This window comes from Biomphalaria glabrata, chromosome 16 (assembly GCF_947242115.1).
Source record: "Biomphalaria glabrata chromosome 16, xgBioGlab47.1, whole genome shotgun sequence".
Classification (NCBI taxonomy): domain Eukaryota; kingdom Metazoa; phylum Mollusca; class Gastropoda; family Planorbidae; genus Biomphalaria; species Biomphalaria glabrata.
In genome coordinates, this window is record NC_074726.1 from 17,458,186 (window position 1) to 17,477,469 (window position 19,284).

Sequence of the window (19,284 nt, forward strand, 5' to 3'; positions counted from 1 at the left end):
GCCTATCCCTCCTTCTTTTTTGTCTTGTATGAGTGTTGTATGTTTTATGTTCCTTATTGTGTTTTTGAAAATAAAATTTCTGATAGTGGTATTAATGTTATTTATGAAATTAGGAGGAGGTTCTACTATATTTGCTAAGTAGTTGTTTATTAATATAGCTCTCCCAAATATGGTAGTCGCCATATATTGAAACATTCTATTCACGTTCTTTGTGTGGGCCAGAATCTCCGCCCACTGTTCATGGCAATAGTGTGCTGGGTTGCAAGTCCACACGATGCCACATACTTTTATTTCTTTCTGTTTTGTAAGGTTAAAGGGGATGTTGGGGGGGATTTCCCACCTACCCAGTTCAATAATTGAGGATTTATTAATGTTTATTTTGGACCCGCTCGCCCACCCAAATAATGTAAATTTCTCTATAATTTTAGCTATGTCTTTTTCTGAGGTGGAGAAAAGTGTGGTATCGTCGGCATAAGCTTTAATTTTGACTACGGGGGTTGGACCGGGGATTTTTATTCCTAAAATTTCTTTGTCTAACCTAATATTCTCTAACAGGGGTTCTAGGCAAAGGGTGTATAAAAAGGGGGATAGGGGACAACCTTGCCTAACAGATCTTTTAATAGAAATCTTGTTGCTTAGTGTTTGATTTATTATAAGTTGACTTGTGGCATCGGTGTAGACTAGCTTTATGTATGTTATCAAAGTCTTGTCTATGTCTGTCTTGTCTAGTATTTTGAATAAGTAGTCATGGTCAATTCTGTCGAAAGCTTTTTCTTGATCAATGGACATGAGGGCTGCTTTCAAGTCTTTGTCTTTACAGTAATATATGATGTCTCGTAGAAAGTGATTCAGTTCGTCTATATTTTTTTTCCGGGTTGCTACAGTACTGGTCTTGTCCTAGTAGGTGGGGTATAAGGGGCCTAACTCTTAGAAAAATCATTTTGGTCAGCAGTTTATAGTCATCATTTAAAAGGGAAATGGGTCTAAAGTCACTAGGTGTTGTGTTGTTTTCAGGTTTTTTTGGTAATAGTGTGATGTATGCAAGATTAAAGTCTGTAGGCGTCTGTCCTGTTTCTAACATGTCATTGTATAGTCTTAGTAGTAGGGGTCCTATTTGGGAGAAAAAAGTTTTATAGAATTCATATGTCAAACCGTCTGGGCCAGGGGATTTGTTATTTTGTGTTGTGTCTAAAGCAGCCCTCAGCTCCTCTAATTTAAAGGGTTTATTTGTCTTTTGTTTTTCTGATGGAGGTAATGTTTTACAGTGTTTTTAGAAGTATTTTTTGTGCGTCTGTATCTGTTTGTTCTTCATTATACATGTTGACGAAATGTTTTGTAAAAATTTCTATTATTTTGTCACTCTCCTGTATTTTTTTTTTCCTTCTTTGTCTGTTATGTTGGTTATTATTCTATATTTTTTGTGTATTTTGTTCTAGCGCCAAGTATAATTTGTTTGGCCCTTCTGATATTTGGGTATTTTTGCATCTGATTTCGGCTCCTCTATATTTGTGTTTGTATAACTCTTCAAGTTGTGTGGTTAGGTCTGTTTTTTCAATTTCATCCTGCGTTTGAGTAAGCAGATTTTTTATTCTGTTTTCTTCATTTTCCCTCTTTGTTTGTTTGATTCTTGCTAAGATTTTGAATTGTTGTTTGATTGAATTTTTTATTATTATCCACGTCTTGGTTAATTTGTATTCGTTTTCTATGTCTTGTGCTGTTGCTAGCAGGAGTTGGTTTATTACTCTTTGGATTAGTGGGTCTTCCAAAAGGTTATTGTTTAACTTCCAATGGGATTCTTTTGTTTTTTTTTTTCCTTTTATTATTTTTTTTCCAAGTTCCAAAAGTACACCTTTATGGTCGGAGTAATGTAGGGTTTCTCCTAAATGTGTCACACTAAGTATGTTGGTGTCCGTGGGTATGTAAAAACGGTCAATTCTGGTTTCAACCTGGTAGGACATGTGTGTTAATGTAGTTTCCTTGCCATTCGGCTCTAATTTCCTATAAGCATCTACCAGGTGGAAGTAGTTTACTATTTCTCCCATGTAGTTGTGTGTTTCTGCTACCGGCTGAGAGGGTGGATATTGTGTGTGTGTGTGTTGTTTGTCCAGTTGTGCCTCTATAAAATTAAAATCCCCTCCTATTATTAGTTGTTCTCCTATGTTTGTGATTTGTAGTGTGTCACTGAGGTTTTGGAAAAACTCACGTTTTTCTCTCCCTCTCTGAGCGGGTGCGTAGATATTGACTAGTGTGTACTTCTGTTCTTGGGAAACTACTTTAAGTATTACTACCCTTCCATTGTTGTCGTTGTGAGTGTGTGTGATTTTGTATCTATCGGATGTTTGTAAGATGGCTACCCCTTATAATCTCTACCTAAGCTAAAATAACCTCCCATGAATCCCATGTGTGTTGTAGTTTGTTTTGCTTGATATGTGGTAGAAGTATTTGTCTCTTGAAGGAAAATAAAATCCGGTTTATATTTTCTAGCGAGATGTACTATATATTTATGTTTATTATTTAAGCTACGGATGTTAAGAGTTAAGATTTTAATGTCTGCCATGATTGCGTGATGATGGTTTGTGTGTATATGAGTGTGTGTGTGTGTGGGTGTGTGTGATCATTTTATGAAATGTTTTTTTTATTAACCTGTTTTGTTGTTTATTTACTGTATGGATGTGGGGCTTCCCCCCTCGTCTATTACTAATTTAGTCGAGGAGTCGGAAGAATTCTCCTCGATTTCCCCTTCTTCTTCCCCTCTCTCTTCCTCCAACCGAGAATCTTCATTCGTCCTCTCTGGCTGTTTGTCCCCGTTAGGGTCGTCTGAAGAGGAGGATAGCGTTCTTTTTCTTGTAATTTTGGTAGGGGAAGTTGGTGTTGAACTGTCCCCCATTGTTTTCATTTTTTTTTTTGTGTTTTTTTCTTGTCGATAGGATTTGTAGGGGAGCGATCCCCACCTTTTGTATCTGTGTCTACTGTGTTGGCCACGGCCCCATCCCTTTTGTGGTTTCCCACCAAAGTAAACCCATCTCTCTCTAGCCATGTGTCCTTTTGCGTTTCATTTGGTGCGTTTTGTTTAGTACTTTTTTCTACTGTTTCCTCCCCCCTCAGGACCGAGGCATGGGTACCTTTAGCATTGTGCTCTTGTATTTTATCGGGGATTTTTCCCTTCCCTTGGACACTGATTTGACCAGTGTTGGTCTTGTCCACAGTGCCAACATTGCTGTCTTCTCCCCGGAATGGTGATAAGCACTTTATATACTCTGGGATCATCTACATATTTCAGGTGGATGTAATGAGGGACTTCTGTCCCTTTCTTGATTTTCAACCAAGCGGCCCACTTGTCCGAATTGCCTAACTTGACAGGCTCTACTTTGGAGCCTTCTTCACTGAAAAATTGGAAAATCTCTATGATTTTGTCTTTTACAATAGTGGGTGCCACCCAATGCAGTGTTATTTTGACCTTTTCATCCTCAATGGTTGAAACTTCAACTTTGAGGGTGCTTTCAGTCCCAAAAGCCTTTCCTAGAATACGGGCTCTCACCCTTGGACTATTGGGAACTAAGAACCAGACGAAAGGATTCTCGAATCTATAGAGAGAACCCACTTCGTCAGGAGACAGACTTAAAACAGTCATGAGACTAGCCATTGAGGACCTAATAGCCTCTTGCCCTATCAATTTGAGCAACAGAGTACCAGAAGGGTGGACCAAACCACCTTCCAAGTCTTTCTTCTCAATTAAGAAAGTTTTTATTGACATGACTGTGTCAATAAATGTAAACTCAAATGAATTGATCAAATAGTAAATCAAATAGAAGTAAAGATGAACGAGTGAACAAAAAAAATAAAATATCTAGAATATAAACACTATGGAGTGTGTAGAGTGAATACACGAGTGAACAAAAAATAAATTATTTAGAATGTAAACACTATGGAGTGTGTAGAGTGGATACCAAAATAAAAGGGCACACTAATAATCAATAGAATAACACAGAAAAACACAATAATCCAATAATGAATACACAAGAAATACACAAAAAACTTTTAAGAATTCATAGACATATTCTCTAACCTCGTTACCATAGGTTTAGAAATGATCCCGTCTATAATATTCAAGAACGACAACAAAATTAAAAGAAGGTTGATTTTGTTCTTTTTTTTTATATGTGTGGAAAAATTTCAAGGAGTTCGTTGTATACTATGTCATGCCGCGGCGTTACGCTACTGCAGAAAGTCGCTGCATAAAAGTCCATTATAAAAAATGTACGTGATATTTACATATAAAGTGCATTCTTAGCCTTTACAAACAAACATAAATGTTTGCTTTTAATTTTAGCAGCTAGTTGACCAGAAAAAAAAATTTAACTAATATTTATATTTGTTATGAACATTTCTTGTACATTTTATAAATATATTTGACTTAGTGATACCGAAAATACACAGAAAATTGTCTGTCTTTGTTAACATATTGTAACATTGTCTCCCTTACATTTACGTAATTGTTTTAGAATAGGTGTATTTTTATGAAAAAAATCGCTTGCATAATTAATTTTATAAATAAAAACGGTTTGCTTTTAGAAAACCAAAAGTAGCCGTTGCACCTTAACTTTTTACGCTGCATCGCATGGTGAAATAATATTTTTGATCTCAATTCTAGTTTTTGAGATCTGGGTGTAACAGATGCACATTTTGCACAAACCTAATAGCGGGTTTTCTCCTTACGGGGCCGCTAAAAAGTAAATTACATATTCAAATTTTTTTGAGTTTAAACCCTCCTTCAGCGGGATTTGAAGCTAAAAATACTTCTTCAATATATCTATAAAAAAAAAGCAAATTTACGCACTCTAAATGCTATGAGCGTAGCCAAGCTAATTGGGTTTTTGAGTTTAAACCCCCTCCTAAAGAGGTTGTTTTTTTTTTAAAGTTTAAAACCCCTCCAGATGGTTTTGAGTTTGAAATTCCTCTACAGAGAGTTTTGAGGTTGAAAACCTCTCTCTTCAGTATTATTCTAAAGCAAACTACAGTCACCAAATTCTATGAACGTAGCTAAGGGGGTTTTGAATTTGTTAAAAAAAATAGTCCAGAGATTTTTTAGTTTAAAACCCATCAATAGAGGATTTTGACGATAAAACTTTCCTTTTAAAACTCAGGACCCCTTTGGCTACTCTCATTGAATTTTCAGTGTGTACTTTGCTTTTTTTATGCTGAAGAGGGGGGGGGGGTATCGTAAATTTCGGAGGGAGTTTTAAAATTTAAATCTTCCTTAGCTATGCTCTTGGAATTTGGGGATTGTCATTTGCATTATTTTTTTGTTTTGTTTTATAGAAACGGGGGTTTATAAATGGTAGGGGGTTTTAAACTTAACCCCCCTCCCTTGGCTGTGCTGGGGCAAGGGATGGTTTAGTATTAAAATCTAATCTAAAATAAACAAAATCGGTGGGGGGAGGGGGTTAAACCCCCTAACCCCCCCCCCCGGCTATGCTCATGTATATAAATATATTGTTACGTTTCTCCTATTATCCAGGCTCTCTTCAAACTCTGCGCCACACGACACAACGAACTTAAAGAACCTCACAACTCAGGGCCCCAAAGTATCAGTAACAGTTTAATTTCAAATACATTACAAATACCGGTACTGTACAGTTGGAAACAACATTACACTGACTGTACAAAAACTTAGCCTTGATCCACCGTGCTGGTTCTGCCTTCGCCTCGTACTGGTCACATTGCGAGGTAACGTGACGCGGGCACGTTGCCCTGCCTCATCGTGGCGCCCGCGTGGAAACGGCCATTAGAGGAAGTGGCTAGGCTAAATGGGTAGCAACACAAGACTCCCGTGGGGATGCCCACGGGTAGACGAGAGTCCACCCATTGTACGGGCGGGGTTGTAAAAAAGTCCCCACGAACACGTCCCACATCCATGCGCTGTTCCTCAAAGGGACCGTTACATCAATGGCGGTTCCCGCACAGCTAGCTTGGTACAGCGAAGGAAAATGGCGGAGGCTCCCGGTGCCCTCGGCCTTCGGCCATGTGCAGCCAAACATGCGTCGGGACCAAAGGCATTGGAAACAGCAATGTTTTACATAGGCATTGACTCGGGTCTCTCTCAAACAGAACTGTGTTCTCAGAGGTTTTTTTTTTTTTACTGTTTGGCGTCCAAACAGGTTTTTTTTTTTCAAACTTAGAGCTCGAAGAGCCTTCGGTTCAGCTCTTGGACATCAACAAGGTAACGTGAAGTGTCGTGATTCTGACAAACTCGCTCTTATATAGGGTCTCTACTGGCCTTTCGAACCGGATGGAACGTTGCTTGACCACCCCAGTTGATCACTTTCACCGTGACTTACGTGCGAAATATTTACACACAGGTCCTTGCCGAACTGGCGTGTACTTTCACTGGTCACGGTTGACCGCTCGTCTAGCGCTGGACTGGGGTGATTTGCGTAGGCTAAAAACACACACAGCCTACAACCATCTGTGTCACCACCAGGTTTATAAAGGTTTATATATATATACAGGGCCGCCGAGAGGGTTGTGGCCGCCTGCGTGCGAAATTAAAAAATGCCGCTCCCCTCTTTTTTTCTAGAAAAAAAATTTCCATAAAGACTGAGCTGGACACTGTTCCGAAACTGCCCTTTGATTAAAACCATTTTTGTAGACCATTCCATATTTTTCTGTTATATTCGCACCGTTGTTTTACCCCTCAAGTAGCCTACAACTATGAACAATGCACTAGGAGCAATTTCGGATATAAGTGCTTACAAACATCTGACATCTTGGTTCTTTGTGATCAACATTGAAAACTGATCTCGTTCTGACTACTCTGTAATTGGGACGATAATAATTGATGAGCTGCGGCGGGTCTATTACAATGAATAGTGTAAATCAGGGGTGGGCAACCTTTTTGTATCGAGGGCCGCATTTTTTAAAAGTTTGGGAATGGCGGGCCGCATATATGTATATATCTTAAAAAGATACGCTCGCTAACTGTGTAGAATGTCTTTTAACTCATATTTACACTGTATTATATTCGCGTTTCTTTCTTTTTTTTCACACTCCGCGAGTTAGCAGTTTTTGAAACCAATTTTACAAATTTTTAAAATTGCTGTTGTCTTTATATATCACAATATTCCCAAAAATATAAATTTTTACTTAATGTGCAGTATTTTACTTTTTACACTCGTGCATAATGTTCCGGAACTGTGAAACTATCTTACTAGTTGTTACCTCTGTGACTGCTGTCAAATTAGCCGGTCAACATTGACCAGTGATTATACTTGTTTAGATTTCACAAAATAAAATGTAAAATGTTTTATATGTTTCGGATGTTCCTTCAGAGTTCTAGATAATTACTTCCTAGTCCAAAACTCCCACAGGACGACGGGGGATGGGAGCGGGCAGGGTTTGAATCCGGGACCATCGATGAATCTGAACGACAGTCCAGCGTGCAAACCGCACGACCAGGCAGCCATCCATATAATAATAATGTTTGCTCACTGAATGAGACAATAATATATGTTCTGGAAGTTAAAAGTTGGCACGAGGAAAACCTGCCCTTATGGAGCATCAACAGAGAATGCTGGCCATGTCCTTCAATGGTGCATACTAAATCAAGAGACTCGAACAAGACACTCCAAAGACTATTCGGAGAGCTGCCTGATCTGGAAACCACTGCGCCATTCATCTCAGATATAGAATTACTGATCTGAACTCTCCAACATGTAAAATGAGAACGAAGAAGAAGAACAGATGTATGTGTACCCAAATATTTTGAACAGCAGCAGAGGTTTTTTAATTTAAAAAATACAGCTTCTGGCACCCATAAGACTCCCGTGGTAGTACTGACTGGAACTTCTCTTTGCTTGGAGTCATGTCCTCTGGAGCTGAATCAGCTTCTGTGCTAAATGGTGAGCTGATAATATTTAAAACTGGTTCTTGATGTCTTAAAATTTGCTTTTATAAATTGCACAATTAAGGAATCTTAATAAGTGTTGTACTTTTAATTATTTCACTAAAAATAGTTTCACCTTTCAGCAAAGGAAAATGACAAAAACTATTTTCCTTTCCTTGCCTGTAGAAATGGGAAAGCCTTGTTTGAAAAGAATAAACATGCATTTATATTTTATATATAAACAACCAATTGCAATAGCCTTTATAAAAGACATGATATCTGTCTTTCACTCTTCATTAGAAATATTGGTATCAAAGTCACGGTCAATGTCCTTCAAGTAATATAACAATTTCTTCCTTGAGATTTTATATTCTTCTCATTTGCCTTGCCCGTGCTAAGCTAGCGTTACATTGGATTATTTTGTTCATATATCGGAAACCCGTAGTTAACATCACTAGCTCTATTAAATATGATTTCTAGGGTTAGTATGTTGTTGCGTTAAAGAAATTTTATGCAACTTTGTACAAACTTTCATGTTTAGAGTTTATGGTTGGGATATTTATTTAGATCGAGTACCATCAGTTGTTACTCTTGCCATCTTGTTCCAAGCCTACCCAACACTCAGAGATTGTGTCTTGAATTGAGTGTATTGATGTATAGCCAATAAGCATAATCTTCGTTTACTTAAAACTTTTATAATGAGACAGTTTCAATAATTTATATAGATATTATTTTTAATATTTGCATTTTTATATGTATATACCGTGGGCGCACCAGATTTCTACATGTGTCGGCGGGCCGCATAAAACACTTCGGCGGGCCGCATGTGGCCCGCGGGTCGTAATTTGCCCACCCCTGGTGTAAATGATCATGATAAATACAGGCTTACGATTTCTCGATAACATTGTTACGTGATCTGGACTCTGATATAATAATATTTTTGCTATTGAAAAAAAAAAACTTTAAATACATAAACCATTGACAATGGACGCTGTGTACACTTAAATAATAATTATCCGATTGTACTTTGGAGAAATGTGCATTGTATCCACAATCATCTGACATACACGTATTCAGCGTTGCCTACTAATTTATATAACATATGAAGCAACTCAGCGCTGCATATTTTTCATTGACTTTAATACAAAGTAAATAATCCAAAGTACAATTCACTTGGAATAAAATATAGTAAGGCAGTCTTTCTCACATTCCCGGATGGCGACTCCCTAGATAACATTTTCGTTCGATCCCCCTTTTGAAGCTGGAGCTCAAAGGAGCGGTGAAGCTTCCACGGCGAGGTCCGTGATTTTTTAAAAGAATGTAATAAAAAAAAAAAAAAGAAAAGAAACTTAGTCACAATTTTTAGGTTTTATTTTTCATTTAGCCTATATTAATTTTAACACTGTGTATAGAATCCAAATTAACGTCAAGAAATTAAATTAAAAAAATAAATTAAATTTTATATAGCGCTACTTTCATGCTTATAGCATGCTCAGAGCGCTATGGTCCAATCTCATTTGTGGACCAATGGTGGAGAAGGGAGGATTTACAAGTGCATTCGGCGCTCAGTAAACACAACTCTGCTCGAGTCGGGTGTCGAACCTCGAGCCCCCTTCATAGGTAGCCAAGACAAGCCGAGTTCAAGCTTACTTAGCCTCTCGACCACGCTTTTCTCAAAAACATTTTTTTTTAATAAGTAGTTTTGCCTACATAATTTGAAAGCGTTGTAAAAAGTTCTTTCTGGAGGTAGAATTAAAGATACGGCATGTTTCCGCTCAAGTCGGCAAGAGGTCTAAACATTTTCTAACAATTTCTAACTATAGATATCCATTGAGATACGAATAATACTTTAAAATTCAATAAGCACATAATGAAATCAACTCTCAAATATTATTAATCAACAATCACCAGTCCATCAACTTTCATGTTATATACATATATAAACACCAGTCCAGGAAGCAACTATCCAACCTTCCTGGACCGGGAGCAAGACCTCACTAACTTAACACACTCTCTCTTACATTCAACGAAGACTTAACCATTCAGTTCACAACACGTGCAAGACTGTTCACATTCACAACCTGGGCCTGTACATAAAATCTCAAAGTAACATTCATTCTCGCCATATCTCCCCCTGACATACCCCCTCTCACGATATGACTGTTATTAGATAACAGTCATTCAAATAAATACATATTTATAAATACATACACTGTATTATACACATACTTATATACATATATATACACATCATGGGCGTAGCCAGGATTTTTTTTCGGGGGGGGGGTTTTGGAGGGGGGATTTTTTTTTCTCCCCCCCCCCCCCGCGAAAAAAAAATTATATGTATTTATGCACTATTTCTGATATTGAAAACCAACAAAATGCATATTCTGAGGTATCTACAGTGCATTTTCCTGCTATTAAAAAGTTTTATTTCAAAAACCTAATGTGCTATTCTTACTGACTTAGACCCTCCCTCGTCGTTCGGCGCATTTGCTATCAAGCTGTTTCCATAAAATTGTGGACTCCTCGCCATTACTAGCAAGAGGGTCTGGGGGAGCGCCAGGAGCTCCCCAGCGCGGGGCGAAACCCCGCCGACAAGCACTATTTCTGGTATTGAAAGCCAACAAAATGCATATTCTGAGGTATCTACAGTCCATTTTAATGCTATTAAAAAGTTTTATTTTAAAAACCTAATGTGCTATTCTTACTGACTTAGACCCTCCCACGCCGTTCGGAGCATTTGACGTCAAGCAGTTTCCATAAAAATCTTTCACTGGTAATGTCTGAAGCCTCTTCCCATCTACCATGAGGACCCCCATGAATGAGTGGCGACAAGTTGTACTAGGATATCATTGCAACTCTTCTTATGTGTAATTCATTTTGTCGGAGAACATGTCCCGCAAACTTCATGCGTCGTTCTCTCACAATCTTACTAAGGGGTCGACTCCCAGTTCGGCATAGGATTTCCTTGATTTAGATCCGATCTCTATAACTGACTCCTGAAATCTGTCTTAGCCATCTTTGTTGAGCTATATTTAGTGTTTTTCGATTTCGGTAGATGACTATTCACTGCAGTTTATTAATGGAGCCCTGCCACTGGTAAAAATGTGTAACCTCTCTTGAATACGCTCTTGGAATTAAGTGACTGTAGTTTGCATTTAGATTTTATATCGAAAAGAGAAGTTTTATCGTCAAAATCTTCTGTTGGGGGTTTTCCACCTCAAAATGCTCTGTAGGGGGTTTTAGACTCAAAGCCATCTGGAGGGGTTTTAAACTTAAAAAAAAAGCCATCTGTAGAAGAAACTCAAAACCCCCGATTGGCTTGGCTACGCTCAAATAATTTTAGTGTGTAATTTGCTTTTTTTTATATTGAAGATGTATTTTTAGCACCAAACCCCTCTGAATAGGGGTTTAAACTCAAAACCCCTTTCGGCAACCCTCATAGCATTTTGAGTGCGTAATTTGCTTTTTTTCTTACACTGAAGATGACGGGGGGGGGGGGGTTAAACTCTAAACCCCTTTGACTACGCTCATAGATTTTAGAGTGAGTAATTTTCTTTTATTTATATTGAAGAGGTACTTTTTAGCTTCAAACTCCACTGGAGGGGAGTTTAAACTCAAAACCCCATAGACTACACTCTTCACATTTTTAGTGTATAATTTGCTTTTTTTTTATTATTAAAAAGAGGTATTTTTTACCTTCAAACCCCACTGAAGTGGGGTTTAAACTCAAAACTGAGTCAAAACCCATTTAGCTAAGCTCATAACATTTTTAGTGCGTAATTAGCTTTTTTTATATTAAAGAGGGGGTTTATCGTAAATTTTAGACAGGGTTTTAAAATCAAAATCTTCCTTAACTGTGCTCTTGGAATTAGGGGATTTTCGTTTGCATTTTTTTTGTTTTGTTTTATAGAAGAGGGGGAGTTAACTGCAAAAACCCCAGGTAGGGGGTTTAAAACTCAAAACCCCTGGTAGGGGGTTTTAAACTCAAAACCCCTAGTAGGGGTTTTAACTCGAACCGCTCTGGTAGGGGTTTTAAACTCGAACCCCCCTGGTAGGGGTTTTTAAACTCGAACCCCCCTGGTAGGGGTTTTTAAACTTGAACCCCCCTGGTAGGGGGTTTTAAACTCAAAACCCTTTTGGTTGTGCTAGGGCAAGTGATGGTTTAGTATTAAAATCTCACCTAAAATAAACAAAATCAAAGCAAAAAATAGTCACTAAATTCCGACTCCCCCCCCCCCCAAGGGGGGGATTTCATTTCGGGTGGGGGTTTGAACCCCAAGAACCCCCCCCTGGCTACGCCCATGATACACATATATATCTATACACACATATACATACATGTTTTCAAATAAAGAGCACAACAGGAAATAATTAGTGATCATTTTACTTATATGTCAAAGTGTATCAACCTCTTAGACAAAAAAATAAATAAAAAAATATGCCTAGCTAGAGCGATCACTCACTATTTACAACAAAGAGAAAGAGAAAAAAAGAATGAATGCAGAAAAATATGAAGGAAAAAAAATGTGACATAGAGAGTGAAATTACAATTTGAAATAATCCTAGTCGTTCAAATTTAATATTTAAAAACACCAGACACAAAAGAAAGGATCAACTCATGTTTATAGCAATAATATACAAAAATGAAACAATCTCTAACAAATAAAGCCGCCTTTCTCATTGTATTGGGAAAAAAATTACAATCATGTACAAGTGCTATGTTAGTTTTGATAGTTTCATGTAGTAGAAATGGTCTTTAGTCTCACTGGATTGTGAATTAAGTTCCACACTGTCTGGTGTTGGACACTCATGCTACTGATGACATAATGCCACTCTCTATGTAACAGCTTTCTGCTGAGGTACTTTACCGGAAGGATGCCATCCACTTGGTGCAACACACAGCAAGCTATTTCGGGTATACTGTTTAGATATAATACAAGAATGTTAAGTTTAATACAATAAAATTAAAATACGCGAAGAGGACAAACAAGACGGAATTCTCTCTATTGCCAAGTCGCACTCGGGAATTCAGGTGACCCTCGAGGACATTCCCCTCGTCAGCAACTGGGAGAGGGGAAACACTACATCAAGACTTCTTTTTCTTGGGAGTTTTAGGTACAAAAACATTTGTAGCCTATTGGGGTCTGGTTTAATTTTACCCCCACCAACAACTTCACAAACTTCTTTAATTAGGTTTATTTTCTTCAATGGTCTGGTTTTGTGTAATTTGTGAAATGGTCTCAGAACTTCAACAACTGTATTAACAATAAACTGACAATCAATAAGTTCTTTATTAGTTACTAAGACATGTTCACTTTCTTCTCTCTTATTTGGTATGTCATTAACAATATACCGGTACTGACAATTATTTAGCTCCTCATTAACTAATAAGACATTTTCAGTTTCTTTGCCATTATCCTCCATCTCACAGATATCATTAACAATAGACTGACATTTGTTTATTTCATTATTAGTTAAGACATTTCCAATAACTTCATTTTTTTTATCTTCTGTTTCACTAATATCATTACCACCATACTGACAATTATTTAGTTCCTCATTGACAATTTCAATTTCTTCTCTCATAGTTTCTATTTCAATAACAGCAGCAGCATCGGCTTTGTCCAATTTATTTATTTATAGACAGGAAACGGTATAACATTCGCTGTGTTATTCAAACTTTGATTACCATCAGCTCTGTCAGGTTCCCTATCAATCCAGCAATGTGGCCTGTTGAAGCGCCGTTAGCTTCTCCAAGTCTTTTCCTTCGTTCTCAGCTTGTGTCGTCTTCAACGCATTTTTCTTCCCGTAGTAAGAAGAGCCCATGTCAGTGTAACGGGGTGGGACGTTCCGACAATGAGCGCAATATTTATACTAGTTTTAAAAAAAGTTGCTCAAATTAAGTCTAATAAAGAAGGAGGCAGCATTGGCCAATACTATTATACGAGGGATGTTCGAGATACATAGAGCGCACGTATGTCTTAATATCATCTTCGTGTTCAGTAAGGAGCCTTGCCGGAAACTTGTCGTTTTTGTCACAAAAAGGCGTCAACATAGCGACGTTAAACACGAGAGAATTTGGACCATTCTGACCATTCAAAAAGAATCACGTCAACAGAGACGTTTTTAATCGCTTTTTTGGAGGTGCCTTACACAAAATTGGTATACATTTGAAAAGATCCCTATTAGTAGTCTTTATCTTACAATATTTTAACTTTTTAAAGTTTTATAATGCCATTTCTTAGGGTTAATATTCAACATTTGAACAAACAACTTTTAAATTTTACCCTGTAAAATAATTTGAATTGCGTCACCTCCTCTCCATTGGTTAGGACGTCGCTCCCTCCCCCATGGGGTGCCCTCCCACCACAATTTGAGAAAGCTGCAGTAGTTTATACGAATTTCTAATGGGCTTGTTGTCCTAGGATCATCCTCATCTTTAGAAGGCGTCATGTAGCGGGCCTGTTCTGTTCTAACAAAAAAAAAAAAAAACGACAATAGTAGAATGGTACGTCGGTAGGGAGAAAACGGGTTAGACTCTAGAATCATATTGAAGAGGCAATAAAACGTTTTGTTTAAAACAGCCTTTTGTATCGATCTTGCTGTTAACGTAGAAAAGTTCTAATTGAACAATAAAATGATGTCAAATAATTAATAATTTAATTTTTCTTAAAATTTGGTAACAAAGTCGCGTTCGCCTAATTGATACTAAAATATAAAATAACTATGCAAATACAACAAATTTTTATTCTTAAAAAAGATAGCCTTTGCATCTCCTTTGTTATCACGTAACCTTTTGGACATTTGTACTAAAGAAAATAAAATATGTACAATAGGGTGTTGTGGGCTAATCTAATCTGACTTCGACTATGTATCAATAATTACTTAACATTAGCCACAGAACATTACAAAATAGATATACTTCATAACAACATTCAGTTCTATAAAATGAGACTTTATTAACCACTGGGAAATCCGTCCAGTCTTTCTAAAACGTCGCTATATCTAACTACTATTCAATTACTATTCAAAACACAGCCTACTTCTAACATAACGCCATGTTGGTCTCTTGTTCGCCTAAGTCTACTACGTCATTAGTCTGTCTTACTACGTCATTACTTTTACCGTCGCTAAAACTATACACAATATATTTAACTAACAAAACTAGTACATTACATTTCCTTCCCCCTTTCTAAAAAGTACAAAAAGTACAGTAAAATGTCTTTACAATAGGAAGGAGAATTTTGTTTGAAAAAACAAATAGCCTACAGTAAATATGGGGATGGACAACACAACAAATAGATTCTCTTGACATCTCAGGTAGGTTCACTGGTATCTCACAAAGTTCGTTCACAGACATCTCACTGCGGTAAGTTCAATGACAATTCACCAAAGTAAGTCCTTTGACATCCAACAAGGTAAGCTCGGTAATACACTATTACTGACCAAATAGTAATGTCACTGTAAAACACAACTTTAAAAAGTCCATATAGTCTCTGACACAATACTGCTGAGTGAGGTATCTGACGTGATACACAGTTCAATACTAAGACTTCTGTTGAATGCGGTACGTGATGTGACACATAGTTCAAAGTGGTGACCTTTCTGCACAAAGTGCAACAGTCCATGAGTACGAAACATCACGTTGTAGTTACCACAAGTTACGCTGTACAAGATAAAAGTTCATCACATCACAATAATGCTGTTTACGATGCCAAGTACCTTCTCACTGTCCATCTTCAAGAGCATCAAGAAGCATCACAACTTCATGACATTTTCCTATTATGGATACAAACAATAAAACATCCATTAACAACTTATTACAACGTTTAAACAGTGATACTTGAGGCATCCCTAAATTTCTAACCCATAACTAGGTTCAAGTTTATTTCTTCCTTCGCTTACCATTTCCTCAGGAATCTAAAATTTACAAATGATCGATGTGATGATACACACAAAGAACAAAAAATACTTCTGCTCATACTTACTTTCCAATAAGCTTTCAATATATATTATCTCCCTTTAAAATTAGAACTCTTTAAATTATTTCCCTTTCTCATTAAGGGGAGGTTTCACCTTAAAACCAAAGTATGTCTTAGAATGGTACTACAGCCATGAAAGTTTCCAAATAGTTTGATAAACACATAAAACGAGTAAAAAAAAAGTCAAATGTCAATTTTGACATTTAGTATGACGTCACCACTGCGTGTTACTATAAATAGTAACAAACATTTGGGAACAAATTTCTCAAAAAGTATAAAAGATTTTGAGCTGAAACTTTGCAAATATGTTTATACATATATTATCAACATGCCCTACTAAAATTATTATATTCTGAAGTGTATTACCCTTTGAAAATATTTTTTTATTTTTGGGTGTTTTTTTGTAAGCAAAAATCTCAAAATAACATTTTATAAATGACCATAACTTTAAAACTTTTCATTCAATCAAAACCAAAGTAGTAGGGTGTGTTCAAAACATTTCTCTCTTGATATGTGCCAATTTTCATGAAGATACATAAACAACTTTTGAAATAATTTGAATCCATGTCAAGAAATTTGTCAAAAAAATTAAAATGGAGAAAAATGAAATATAAAGGGAAAAAATCTTTTTTTTTCAATGAATACTAACTTTAAAGCCCCCCCCAGAGATGTGAATCATCAGCCATGGCCTTTTATTGCACTTGCATTCTTTTATCCTGCCTTTTTGCTGTTACTTAGTGTATTTTTCTATGTTTTGGACTTCCCCCCCCCCCCGGCTTTTTTCTGCCTTTTGTTCAGCAAGTGACTTCTCTATTTACAATAGTTTCCAAAAATGAAACCCCTTTCAAGGAAGATTTCTGATGAATATATTTTTTAGGTTTGGTAATAACTAGTTAGACATAACCTAAGAATGTAAAACTTTACTGGCTTTATGAGGATTGACAGATAGAACAGTTGCTATTCCATTTTTGCTTATGAAGCCTCTTCTCTGCCATATACCATCACATGATGCGGTTATCTGTTCATGTTTTTTTTTTTCACTCCATTAGCTGCTGAGAACATGCTTTCATTAGCAGTACTTTCAGTTGGGTTGGGCTGCAATATTCATATGGACTAGGGATCTGTGACTCTGTATCTCTGTTGATAACTACACTCTAGATAGCTAGTTGAAAGCTCAATTTATATTTCATAGAGAGAAGTTTCAAATAAAAACTCATCTGAAGAATGGCGGCAATGAAAACTATCTTACTTGACAAGCCTCACTTTCTTTCAGTTACTGAATAGTCTGGGGATATTTAGATCTAGTTTACACGTGGTTTTCATCCTGATTTTATTTTTATAATTGATTAGCATGAGTACGTGATATTGTAATAGTTGTACCAAGGAAATAAATAAATAAGGGCTTGAATGTCAACAAATAGATATCCTTTTAATTAGAACTTCAGTAGGTCTACTCTCCTAAGTTATAGATACACTATATTTTAGTTTTTAACTTGATAAAGAAACATACATCAATAACATCAGTTTCACGATAGTCTCCTTCATTAGACCTAGACTAGTAGTCTCAGCTGTGTCTTCAACATTAGGTTCCATACCGGTACTAGATCTAGTACTAGTAATAGCATCGCCACTAAGTCTAGATTGTTTTCATCTTCCCCAGTATATTTATTCCCTCTAAATTTACGCTTTTATTGGCTTCTTCCTTCTTTTATTAGATCACACTTTATCATTATATCCATAATATTGAAGAAATAAACACTAGACTAGCGATGTAAACAAAAGCATGCGCCGGAACTGTTTATGATAAGGCCACCCTAAGCTTTTGCAAAGAGCTCGCTGATTGGTCAGAATAATTGTTACTTACAGGAAATGTGTTTATTCAACCAATGGTAATTCATTTTACAACTAATTATACTGTTGATTCAAATAGGATTCTAGCATTTCAGATGAGAATGGTAGTGAAAAAATTTTGTAAATCGGACAAAAAATAAAAAAGTTACGTTATTTTTTATTTTTTGCATAATTAATGAGCTAAATTAATTAGAACACTTGATATTTTGTAAAATTATTTTAAAATATTTTAAAACATCTAATATAACTAAAAATAATGAAAAACTGTAGAGAAATGGATAGATAATCATTTGAAACCATATTTGAAAAATGTAAAAAAAATAAGAAAATTGATATAATTGAGGTGAATCCTCCCCTTAATACAGTCTTATGAGTGCCATGCTATAGCATACAAATAAATATCATAACATATACAACTTATTTACAACCTAAAAGAACTCAACATTTTCATGCACTATACAATTAAACCAATGCTGGTATATATATCTATATATACTTAAAAGTAAACCATCAAGAATTTACTTTCTCCAACTATATTCTGCTTCTCCATTTCTTCTTTGGTAAGGTCCATATGACCTACAATTGTCCCTTGTACCCTGGTACTCATCAAAGTTACATCTTCTCTGAGGGTTCCCTCTATGATACTGTCTATCATAGACATTGCTATCAAAATTTCTGTCATACTCATAATGGTCAGATCTCCTATCTGAATAGTCACAACTTCTGCATTGCCTGGCAATATGTCCCTTTCTTTGACATTTAAAACAAATAATGTTTCTTCTCACTTTACCATAAGAATTTCTTTGTCTCATTTTGTATTCATGTCTTCTATTCCAGCTATCTATCTCTCTTTGAGTCAGTTCCTTTAGTCCATGTATATTGCCTAAAAGCAAATCATGAGACAATCCTGGTATTGCTAAACCTTTACAATAACCAGTATAAAATGGTGTTTCTAAGAAAACTTTACAGGCTTGATAGCGCTTGATACTGCCATCTATCAACCTTACTTTTTTCTCATAGCCTAATAAACAATCTGGTTTAACTAAGTTACTCCTAATTCCAACTGTACTGCATCCCGAATCTTTGACAAACCTCATAGGTTTCCCATTGATAAAACCAGAGTGTACTCTCACTCTGTTAGTTCCATCTTCAACAAAATTTATTTCTTCTACACCCATACAATAGTTCATCTCTTCTACTTCTTCACTTTCACTACTTTCTCTACTGTCCCTATCATTGGTGAAATACACTCTACTTTTGTTATTTCTGTTTCTGTTCTCTTTAAACTCAACTTTCCTACTATGCTTTCTGTAACTGTCCCTATTTTCTGATCTATTGTACTTCACTTGTTTACAATATGCAGCAATATGTCCTCTACCTTGACAATTAAAACAGATTATCTCTCTATAGTTAGTATTATCTCTATTTCTATCATTTCTGCTCTCATGTCTATCTTTACTCTTAGTTTCTTTACTATATCCTACAAAATCAATGTGTTTCTTGTCTTTATTTGAAATGAATTATAAGGATAAGCACTGCTGTAAGTTCTCATTATAATAACTA